Raw genomic sequence first — 12,956 nt, forward strand, 5'->3', positions numbered from 1 at the left:
TGAACCACCTGCCGAGCACGGCGGAACCACCTGCCGGACACGCCAAAATCACCTGCGGGCTACGCCAGAACCACTTGGACGACTCTCCGAAATGACCTGCCGGGCATGTTGGAACCACCTCTCAGACATGCCAGAAGCACGTGGCGGACAGTCCGGAATCACCTGTTGGGCATACGCAACCACCTCTGACACGTACCAGAACCACGTGCCGTGCACGCCGGAACCACCTACCGGACAGACCGGAATCCACTTTTGGGCATGCCGGAACCACCAGTCAGATGTGCCAGAAACACGTGCCGGAGACGCCGGAAGCACCTGCGGAGCACGTCGCAACCACCTGATCAACTCGCCTGAACCACCTGCCGGACACGCCAAAATCACCTGCCCGCTACACCAGCACCACTTCGGGGACAAGCCGGAATCACGTGAGGGGCATGCCGGCACAGCCTCTCAGACTGAACCTCGTGCCGGACACCACAGAACCACCTGCCGGACAGACCGGAACCACCTGCCGGACACGCCGGAACCACCGGCTCGACCCGCCGGAACGACCGCTGGACATGCAAAATCACCTGCCGGCTACGCCGGAAACACTTGGCGAACACTCCGGAATCACCTGCCGGACATGCCGGAACCACCTCTCAGATATGCCAGAACCACGTGCCAATGACCCCGGAAGCACCTGCCGAGCACGCGGGAACCACCTGCTCGACTCGCCAGAACCACCTGCCGGACACACAAAAATCACCTGCCGGTTACGCCACAACCAGTTGGGGAACACTTTGGAATCACTTGCCAGGCTTGCTGGAACCACCTGCCAGTCATGCCAAAATCACCTGCGAACTACGCCAGAACCGCTTGGCGGACACTGCGGAAACACCTCTCGGGCCGGCTGGAACCACATCTCAGACGTGCCAGAAACGTGTTCATGAGATGCTGGAACCACACCCCGAACAGACGGATACCACCTGCCAGAACCGCCTGAACCACCTGCTGAGCACGCCGGAACCACCTGCTCGACTCACCGGTACCACCTCCCTGACACGCCAAAATCACCTGCTGGGTATGCCAGAACCACTTGGCGGACACTCCGGAATCATCTGCCGGACATGCCGGAACCAGGTCTCAGACACACCAGAACCAAGTGCCGGAGACGCCGGAAGCACCTGCCGAGCATGCCGGAGCCACCTGCTCGACTCGCCAGAAACACCTGCCGGACACGCCAAAATCACCTGCCGGGTATGCCAGAACCACCTGTCGGACACTACGGAATCACCTGCCGCGCATGCCGGAACCACCTCTCAGACGTGCCAGAACCATGTGGCGGACAGTCCGGAATCACCTGTTGGGCATGCGCAACCACCTCTGAGACGTACCAGAACCACATGCCGTGCAGGCTGGAACCACCTACCGGACAGACCGGAATCACCTTTCGGGCATGCCGGAACCACCTGTCAGATGTGCCAGAAACACGTGCCGGAGACGCCGGAAGCGCCTGCCAAGCACGTAGAACCACCTGCTCAACTCGCCTGAACCACCTGCCGGACATGCCAAAATCACCTGCTGACTATGCCAGAACCACTTGGCGAACACTCCGGAATCACTTGCCGGGCATGCAGGAACCACCTCTCAGACATGCCAGAACCCTGTGCCAATGACCCCGGAAGCACCAGCCGAGCACGCCGGAACCACCTGCTTGACTCGCCAGAACCACCTGCCGATCACGCAAAAATCACCTGCCGGCTACGCCACAACCAGTTGGTGAACACTTTGGAATCACCTGCCGGGCTTGCTGGAACCACCTGCCGGTCATGCCAAAATCACCTGCCAACTACGCCAGTACCACTTGGCGGACACTGTGGAAACACCTGTCGGGCCGGCCGGAACCACATCTCAGACGTGCCAGAACCATGTGCATGAGATGCTGGAACCACACCCTGAACAGACGGAAAACACCTGCCAGACCCGTCGGAACAACCTGCCGAGCACGCCGGAGCGACCTGCTCGACTCGCCGGAACCACCTACCTGACATGCCCAAATCACCAGCCGGGTATGCCAGAACCACTTGGCGGACACTCCGGAATCATCTGCCCGACATGCCGGAACCAGCTCTCAGACACACCAGAACCAAGTGCCGGAGACGCCGGAAGCACCTGCCGAGCATGCCGGAGCCACCTGCTCGACTCGCCAGAAACACCTGTATGACACGCCAAAATCACCTGCCGGGTACGCCAGAACCACCTGGCGGACACTCCGAAATCACCTGTCGCGCATGCCGGAACCAAATATCAGACGTGCCGGAAGCACGTGCCAGACACGCCGGAATCACCTACCGGACAGACCGGAACCACCTGCCGAGCACGCCGGAGCCACCTGTTCGACTCGCTGGAACCACCTGCCGGACAGGCCAATATCAACTGCTGGCTATGCCAGAACCACCTGGGGGACGGTCCGGAATCACCTGCCAGCCATGGCGGAACCACCTCTCAGACGTAGCAGAACCACCTGCCGGAGAAGCTGGAAACACGTCCTGGACAGTCTGGAACCACCTGCCGGCCAAGCCTGAACCACCTGCCAAGCACAACGGAACAACCTGCCAGACACGCCAAAATCACCTGCGTGTTATGCCAGAACCACTTGGAGGACTCTCTGGGATGACCTGCCGGGCATGCCGGAACCACCTCTCAGACGTGCCAGAACCATGTGGCGGACAGTCCGGAATCACCTGTTGGGCATGCGCAACCACCTCTGAGACGTACCAGAACCACATGCCGTGCAGGCTGGAACCACCTACCGGACAGACCGGAATCACCTTTCGGGCATGCCGGAACCACCTGTCAGATGTGCCAGAAACACGTGCCGGAGACGCCGGAAGCACCTGCCAAGCACGTTGGAACCACCTGCTCAACTCGCCTGAACCACCTGCCGGACATGCCAAAATCACCTGCCGACTATGCCAGAACCACTTGGCGAACACTCCGGAATCACTTGCCGGGCATGCAGGAACCACCTCTCAGACATGCCAGAACCCCGTGCCAATGACCCCGGAAGCACCAGCCGAGCACGCCGGAACCACCTGCTCGACTCGCCAGAACCACCTGCCGATCACGCAAAAATCACCTGCCGGCTACGCCACAACCAGTTGGTGAACACTTTGGAATCACCTGCCAGGCTTGCTGGAACCACCTGCCAGTCATGCCAAAATCACCTGCCAACTACGCCAGAACCGCTTGGCGGACACTGCGGAAACACCTGTCGGGCCGGCTGGAACCACATCTCAGACGTGCCAGAAACGTGTTCATGAGATGCTGGAACCACACCCCGAACAGACGGATACCACCTGCCAGAACCGCCTGAACCACCTGCTGAGCACGCCGGAACCACCTGCTCGACTCACCGGTACCACCTCCCTGACACGCCAAAATCACCTGCTGGGCATGCCAGAACCACTTGGCGCACACTCCGGAATCATCTGCCGGACATGCCGGAACCAGCTCTCAGACACACCAGAACCAAGTGCCGGAGACGCCGGAAGCACCTGCCGAGCATGCCGGAGCCACCTGCTCGACTCGCCAGAAACACCTGCCGGACACGCCAAAATCACCTGCCGGGTATGCCAGAACCACTTCGGGGACAAGCCGGAATCACGTGAGGGGCATGCCGGCACAGCCTCTCAGACTGAACCTCGTGCCGGACACCACAGAACCACCTGCCGGACAGACCGGAACCACCTGCCGGACACGCCGGAACCACGGGTCGACCCTCCGGAACGACCGCTGGACATGCAAAATCACCTGCCGGCTTGCCGGAAACACTTGGCGAGCACTCCGGAATCACCTGCCGGGCATGCCGGAACCACCTCTCAGATATGCCAGAACCACGTGCCAATGACTCCGGAAGCACCTGCCGAGCACGCCGGAACCACCTGCTCGACTCGCCAGAACCACCTGCCGGACACGCAAAAATCACCTGCCGGCTACGCCACAACCAGTTGGGGAACACTTCGGAATCACCTGCCGGGCTTGCTGGAACCACCTGCCGGTCATGCGAAAATCACCTGCTGGGTATTCCAGAACCACTTGGCGGACACTCCGGAATCATCTGCCGGACATGCCGGAACCAGCTCTCAGACACACCAGAACCAAGTGCCGGAGACGCCGGAAGCACCTGCCGAGCATGCCGGAGCCACCTGCTCGACTCGCCAGAAACACCTGCCGGACACGCCAAAATCACCTGCCGGGTATGACAGAACCACCTGTCGGACACTACGGAATCACCTGCCGCGCATGCCGGTACCACCTCTCAGATATGCCAGAACCACGTGCCAATGACCCCGGAAGCACCTGCCGAGCACGCCGGAACCACCTGCTCGACTCGCCAGAACCACCTGCCGGACACGCAAAAATCACCTGCCGGCTACGCCACAACCAGTTGGGGAAAACTGCGGAATCACCTGCCGGGCTTGCTGGAACCACCTGCCGGTCATGCCAAAATCACCTGCCAACTACGCCAGTACCACTTGGCGGACACTGTGGAAACACCTGTCGGGCCGGCCGGAACCACATCTCAGACGTGCCAGAACCATGTGCATGAGATGCTGGAACCACACCCTGAACAGACGGAAAACACCTGCCAGACCCGTCTGAACAACCTGCCGAGCACGCCGGAGCCACCTGCTCGACTCGCCGGAACCACCTACCTGACATGCCCAAATCACCAGCCGGGTATGCCAGAACCACTTGGCGGACACTCCGGAATCATCTGCCGGACATGCCGGAACCAGCTCTCAGACACAACAGAACCACGTGCCGGAGACGCCGGAAGCACCTGCCGAGCATGCCGGAGCCACCTGCTCGACTCGCCAGAAACACCTGTCGGACATGCCAAAATCACCTGCTGGGTACGCCAGAACCACCTGGCAGACACTACGGAATCACCTGTCGCGCATGCCGGAACCACCTCTCAGACGTGCCGGAAGCACGTGCCGGACACGCCGGAATCACCTACCGGACAGACCGGAACCACCTGCCGAGCACGCCGGAGCCACCTGTTCGACTCGCTGGAACCACCTGCCGGACAGGCCAATATCAACTGCTGGCTATGCCAGAACCACCTGGGGGACGGTCCGGAAACAGCTGCCAGCCATGGCGGAACCACCTCTCAGACGTACCAGAACCACCTGCCGGAGAAGCTGGAAACACGTCCTGGACAGTCTGGAACCACCTGCCGGCCAAGCCTGAACCACCTGCCAAGCACAACGGAACAACCTGCCAGACACGCCAAAATCACCTGCGTGTTATGCCAGAACCACTTGGAGGACTCTCTGGGATGACCTGCCGGGCATGCCGGAACCACCTCTCAGACGTGCCAGAACCATGTGGCGGACAGTCCGGAATCACCTGTTGGGCATGCGCAACCACCTCTGAGACGTACCAGAACCAAATGCCGTGCAGGCTGGAACCACCTACCGGACAGACCGGAATCACCTTTCGGGCATGACGGAACCACCTGTCAGATGTGCCAGAAACACGTGCCGGAGACGCTGGAAGCACCTGCCAAGCACGTTGGAACCACCTGCTCAACTCGCCTGAACCACCTGCCGGACATGCCAAAATCACCTGCCGACTATGCCAGAACCACTTGGCGAACACTCCGGAATCACTTGCCGGGCATGCAGGAACCACCTCTCAGACATGCCAGAACCCCGTGCCAATGACCCCGGAAGCACCAGCCGAGCACGCCGGAACCACCTGCTCGACTCGCCAGAACCACCTGCCGATCACGCAAAAATCACCTGCCGGCTACGCCACAACCAGTTGGTGAACACTTTGGAATCACCTGCCAGGCTTGCTGGAACCACCTGCCAGTCATGCCAAAATCACCTGCCAACTACGCCAGAAACGCTTGGCGGACACTGCGGAAACACCTGTCGGGCCGGCTGGAACCACATCTCAGACGTGCCAGAAACGTGTTCATGAGATGCTGGAACCACACGCCGAACAGACGGATACCACCTGCCAGAACCGCCTGAACCACCTGCTGAGCACGCCGGAACCACCTGCTCGACTCACCGGTACCACCTCCCTGACACGCCAAAATCACCTGCTGGGTATGCCAGAACCACTTGGCGGACACTCCGGAATCATCTGCCGGACATGCCGGAACCAGCTCTCAGACACACCAGAACCAAGTGCCGAAGACGCCGGAAGCACCTGCCGAGCATGCCGGAGCCACCTGCTCGACTCGCCAGAAACACCTGCCGGACACGCCAAAATCACCTGCCGGGTACGCCAGAACCACCTGGCGGACACTACGAAATCACCTGCCGTGCATGCCGGAACCACCTCTCAGACGTGCCGGAAGCACGTGCCAGACACGCCGGAAACACCTACCGGACAGACCGGAACCACCTGCCAATAACGCCGGAGCCACCTGTACGACTCGCTGGAACCACCTGCCGGACAGGCCAATATCAACTGCTGGCTATGCCAGAACCACCTGGGGGACAGTCCGGGATCACCTGCCAGCCATGGCGGAACCACCTCTCAGACGTACCAGAACCACCTGCCGGAGAAGCTGGAAACACGTCCTGGACAGACTGGAACCACGTGACGGCCATGCCTGAACCACCTGCCGAGCACGGCGGAACCACCTGCCGGACACGCCAAAATCACCCGCGGGCTACGCCAGAACCACTTGGACGACTCTCCGAAATGACCTGCCGGGCACGTTGGAACCACCTCTCAGACGTGCCAGAAGCACGTGGCGGACAGTCCGGAATCACCTGTTGGGCATACGCAACCACCTCTGACACGTACCAGAACCACGTGCCGTGCACGCCGGAACCACCTACCGGACAGACCGGAATCAACTTTTGGGCATGCCGGAACCACCAGTCAGATGTGCCAGAAACACGTGCCGGAGACGCCGGAAGCACCTGCGGAGCACGTCGCAACCACCTGCTCAACTCGCCTGAACCACCTGCCGGACACGCCAAAATCACCTGCCCGCTACACCAGCACCACTTCGGGGACAAGCCGGAATCACGTGAGGGGCATGCCGGCACAGCCTCTCAGACTGAACCTCGTGCCGGACACCCCAGAACCACCTGCCGGACAGACCGGAACCACCTGCCGGACACGCCGGAACCACCGGCTCGACCCGCCGGAACGACCGCTGGACATGCAAAATCACCTGCCGGCTACGCCGGAAACACTTGGCGAACACTCCAGAATCACCTGCCGGGCATGCCGGAACCACCTCTCAGATATGCCAGAACCACGTGCCAATGACCCCGGAAGCACCTGCCGAGCACGCCGGAACCACCTGCTCGACTCGCCAGAACCACCTGCCGGACACGCCAAAATCACCTGCCGGCTACGCCACAACCAGTTGGGGAACACTTCGGAATCACCTGCCGGGCTTGCTGGAACCACCTGCCGGTCATGCCAAAATCACCTGCCAACTACGCCAGTACCACTTGGCGGACACTGTGGAAACACCTGTCGGGCCGGCCGGAACCACTTCTCAGACGTGCCAGAAACGTGTTCATGAGATGCTGGAACCACACCCCGAACAGACGGATACCACCTGCCAGAACCGCCTGAACCACCTGCTGAGCACGCCGGAACCACCTGCTCTACTCACGGGTAACAAATCCCTAACACGCCAAAATCACCTGCTGGGTATGCCAGAACCACTTGGCGGACACTCCGGAATCATCTGCCGGACATGCCGGAACCAGCTCTCAGACACACCAGAACCAAGTGCCGGAGACGCCGGAAGCACCTGCCGAGCATGCCGGAGCCACCTGCTCGACTCGCCAGAAACACCTGCCGGACACGCCAAAATCACCTGCCGGGTATGCCAGAACCACTTCGGGGACAAGCCGGAATCACGTGAGGGGCATGCCGGCACAGCCTCTCAGACTGAACCTCGTGCCGGACACCACAGAACCACCTGCCGGACAGACCGGAACCACCTGCCGGACACGCCGGAACCACCGGCTCGACCCTCCGGAACGACCGCTGGACATGCAAAATCACCTGCCGGCTACGCCGGAAACACTTGGCGAGCACTCCGGAATCACCTGCCGGGCATGCCGGAACCACCTCTCAGATATGCCAGAACCACGTGCCAATGACCCCGGAAGCACCTGCCGAGCACGCCGGAACCACCTGCTCGACTCGCCAGAACCACCTGCCGGACACGCAAAAATCACCTGCCCGCTACACCAGCACCACTTCGGGGAAAAGCCGGAATCACGTGAGGGGCATGCCGGCACAGCCTCTCAGACTGAACCTCGTGCCGAACACCACAGAACCACCTGCCGGACAGACCGGAACCACCTGCCGGACACGCCGGAACCACCGGCTCGACCCGCCGGAACGACCGCTGGACATGCAAAATCACCTGCCGGCTACGCCGGAAACACTTGGCGAACACTCCGGAAACACCTGCCGGGCATGCCGGAACCACCTCTCAGATATGCCAGAACCACGTGCCAATGACCCCGGAAGCACCTGCCGAGCACGCCGGAACCACCTGCTCGACTCGCCAGAACCACCTGCCGGACACGCCAAAATCACCTGCCGGCTACGCCACAACCAGTTGGGGAACACTTCGGAATCACCTGCCGGGCTCGCTGGAACCACCTTCCGGTCATGCGAATATCACCTGCTGGGTATTCCAGAACCACCTGTCGGACACTACGGAATCACCTGCCGCGCATACCGGAACCACCTCTCAGACGTGCCGGAAGCACGTGCCAGACACGCCGGAAACACCTACCGGACAGACCGGAACCACCTGCCAAGAACGCCGGAGCCACCTGTTTGACTCGCTGGAACCACCTGCCGGACAGGCCAATATCAACTGCTGGCTATGCCAGAACCACCTGGGCGACAGTCCGGGATCACCTGCCAGCCATGGCGGAACCACCTCTCAGACGTACCAGAACCACCTGCCGGAGAAGCTGGAAACACGTCCTGGACAGACTGGAACCACGTGACGGCCATGCCTGAACCACCTGCCGAGCACGGCGGAACCACCTGCCGGACACGCCAAAATCACCTGCGGGCTACGCCAGAACCACTTGGACGACTCTCCGAAATGACCTGACGGGCACGTTGGAACCACCTCTCAGACGTGCCAGAAGCACGTGGCGGACAGTCCGGAATCACCTGTTGGGCATACGCAACCACCTCTGACACGTACCAGAACCACGTGCCGTGCACGCCGGAACCACCTACCGGACAGACCGGAATCAACTTTTGGGCATGCCGGAACCACCAGTCAGATGTGCCAGAAACACGTGCCGGAGACGCCGGAAGCACCTGCCGAGCACGTCGCAACCACCTGCTCAACTCGCCTGAACCACCTGCCGGACACGCCAAAATCACCTGCCCGCTACACCAGCACCACTTCGGGGACAAGCCGGAATCACGTGAGGGGCATGCCGGCACAGCCTCTCAGACTGAACCTCGTGCCGGACACCACAGAACCACCTGCCGGACAGACCGGAACCACCTGCCGGACACGCCGGAACCACCGGCTCGACCCGCCGGAACGACCGCTGGACATGCAAAATCACCTGCCGGCTATGCCGGAAACACTTGGCGAACACTCCGGAATCACCTGCCGGGCATGCCGGAACCACCTCTCAGATATGCCAGAACCACGTGCCAATGACCCCGGAAGCACCTGCCGAGCACGCCGGAACCACCTGCTCGACTCGCCAGAACCACCTGCCGGACACGCAAAAATCACCTGCCGGCTACGCCACAACCAGTTGGGGAAAACTTCAGAATCACCTGCCGGGCTTGCTGGAACCACCTGCCGGTCATGCCAAAATCACCTGCCAACTACGCCAGTACCACTTGGCGGACACTGTGGAAACACCTGTCGGGCCGGCCGGAACCACATCTCAGACGTGCCAGAACCATGTGCATGAGATGCTGGAACCACACCCTGAACAGACGGAAAACACCTGCCAGACCCGTCTGAACAACCTGCCGAGCACGCCGGAGCCACCTGCTCGACTCGCCGGAACCACCTACCTGACATGCCCAAATCACCAGCCGGGTATGCCAGAACCACTTGGCGGACACTCCGGAATCATCTGCCGGACATGCCGGAACCACCTCTCAGACACAACAGAACCACGTGCCGGAGACGCCGGAAGCACCTGCCGAGCATGCCGGAGCCACCTGCTCGACTCGTCAGAAACACCTGTCGGACACGCCAAAATCACCTGCCGGGTACGCCAGAACCACCTGGCGGACACTCCGAAATCACCTGTCGCGCATGCCGGAACCACCTCTCAGACGTGCCTGAAGCACGTGCCGGACACGCCGAAATCACCTACCGGACAGACCGGAACCACCTGCCGAGCACGCCGGAGCCACCTGTTCGACTCGCTGGAACCACCTGCCGGACAGGCCAATATCAACTGCTGGCTATGCCAGAACCACCTGGGGGACGGTCCGGAATCACCTGCCAGCCATGGCGGAACCACCTCTCAGACGTAGCAGAACCACCTGCCGGAGAAGCTGGAAACACGTCCTGGACAGTCTGGAACCACCTGCCGGCCAAGCCTGAACCACCTGCCAAGCACAACGGAACAACCTGCCAGACACGCCAAAATCACCTGCGTGTTATGCCAGAACCACTTGGAGGACTCTCTGGGATGACCTGCCGGGCATGCCGGAACCACCTCTCAGACGTGCCAGAACCATGTGGCGGACAGTCCGGAATCACCTGTTGGGCATGCGCAACCACCTCTGAGACGTACCAGAACCACATGCCGTGCAGGCTGGAACCACCTACCGGACAGACCGGAATCACCTTTCGGGCATGCCGGAACCACCTGTCAGATGTGCCAGAAACACGTGCCGGAGACGCCGGAAGCACCTGCCAAGCACGTCGGAACCAACTGCTCAACTCGCCTGAACCACCTGCCGGACATGCCAAAATCACCTGCCGACTATGCCAGAACCACTTGGCGAACACTCCGGAATCACTTGCCGGGCATGCAGGAACCACCTCTCAGACATGCCAGAACCCCGTGCCAATGACCCCGGAAGCACCAGCCGAGCACGCGGGAACCACCTGCTCGACTCGCCAGAACCACCTGCCGATCACGCAAAAATCACCTGCCGGCTACGCCACAACCAGTTGGTGAACACTTTGGAATCACCTGCCAGGCTTGCTGGAACCACCTGCCAGTCATGCCAAAATCACCTGCCAACTACGCCAGAAACGCTTGGCGGACACTGCGGAAACACCTGTCGGGCCGGCTGGAACCACATCTCAGACGTGCCAGAAACGTGTTCATGAGATGCTGGAACCACACCCCGAACAGACGGATACCACCTGCCAGACCCGCCTGAACCACCTGCTGAGCACGCCAGAACCAAATGCTCGACTCACCGGTACCACCTCCCTGACACGCCAAAATCACCTGCTGGGTATGCCAGAACCACTTGGCGCACACTCCGGAATCATCTGCCAGACATGCCGGAACCAGCTCTCAGACACACCAGAACCAAGTGCCGGAGACGCCGGAAGCACCTGCCAAGCATGCCGGAGCCACCTGCTCGACTCGCCAGAGACACCTGCCGGACACGCCAAAATCACCTGCCGGGTATGCCAGAACCACTTCGGGGACAAGCCGGAATCACGTGAGGGGCATGCCGGCACAGCCTCTCAGACTGAACCTCGTGCCGGACACCACAGAACCACCTGCCGGACAGACCGGAACCACCTGCCGGACACGCCGGAACCACCGGCTCGACCCTCCGGAACGACCGCTGGACATGCAAAATCACCTGCCGGCTACGCCGGAAACACTTGGCGAGCACTCCGGAATCACCTGCCGGGCATGCCGGAACCACCTCTCAGATATGCCAGAACCACGTGCCAATGACCCCGGAAGCACCTGCCGAGCACGCCGGAACCACCTGCTCGACTCGCCAGAACCACCTGCCGGACACGCCACAACCAGTTGCGGAACACTTCGGAATCACCTGCCGGGCTTGCTGGAACCACCTGCCGGTCATGCGAAAATCACCTGCTGGGCATGCCAGAACCACTTGGCGGACACTCCGGAATCATCTGCCGGACATGCCGGAACCAGCTCTCAGACACACCAGAACCAAGTGCCGAAGACGCCGGAAGCACCTGCCGAGCATGCCGGAGCCACCTGCTCGACTCGCCAGAAACACCTGCCGGACACGCCAAAATCACCTGCCGGGTACGCCAGAACCACCTGGCGGACACTACGAAATCACCTGCCGCGCATGCCGGAACCACCTCTCAGACGTGCCGGAAGCACGTGCCAGACACGCCGGAAACACCTACCGGACAGACCGGAACCACCTGCCAATAACGCCGGAGCCACCTGTTCGACTCGCTGGAACCACCTGCCGGACAGGCCAATATCAACTGCTGGCTATGCCAGAACCACCTGGGGGACAGTCCGGGATCACCTGCCAGCCATGGCGGAACCACCTCTCAGACGTACCAGAACCACCTGCCGGAGAAGCTGGAAACACGTCCTGGACAGACTGGAACCACGTGACGGCCATGCCTGAACCACCTGCCGAGCACGGCGGAACCACCTGCCGGACACGCCAAAATCACCCGCGGGCTACGCCAGAACCACTTGGACGACTCTCCGAAATGACCTGCCGGGCACGTTGGAACCACCTCTCAGACGTGCCAGAAGCACGTGGCGGACAGTCCGGAATCACCTGTTGGGCATACGCAACCACCTCTGACACGTACCAGAACCACGTGCCGTGCACGCCGGAACCACCTACCGGACAGACCGGAATCAACTTTTGGGCATGCCGGAACCACCAGTCAGATGTGCCAGAAACACGTGCCGGAGACGCCGGAAGCACCTGCCGAGCACGTCGCAACCACCTGCTCAACTCGCCTGAGCCACCTGCCG

Source organism: Equus caballus, chromosome 24 (assembly GCF_041296265.1).
Source record: "Equus caballus isolate H_3958 breed thoroughbred chromosome 24, TB-T2T, whole genome shotgun sequence".
Taxonomy (NCBI): Eukaryota; Metazoa; Chordata; class Mammalia; order Perissodactyla; family Equidae; genus Equus; species Equus caballus.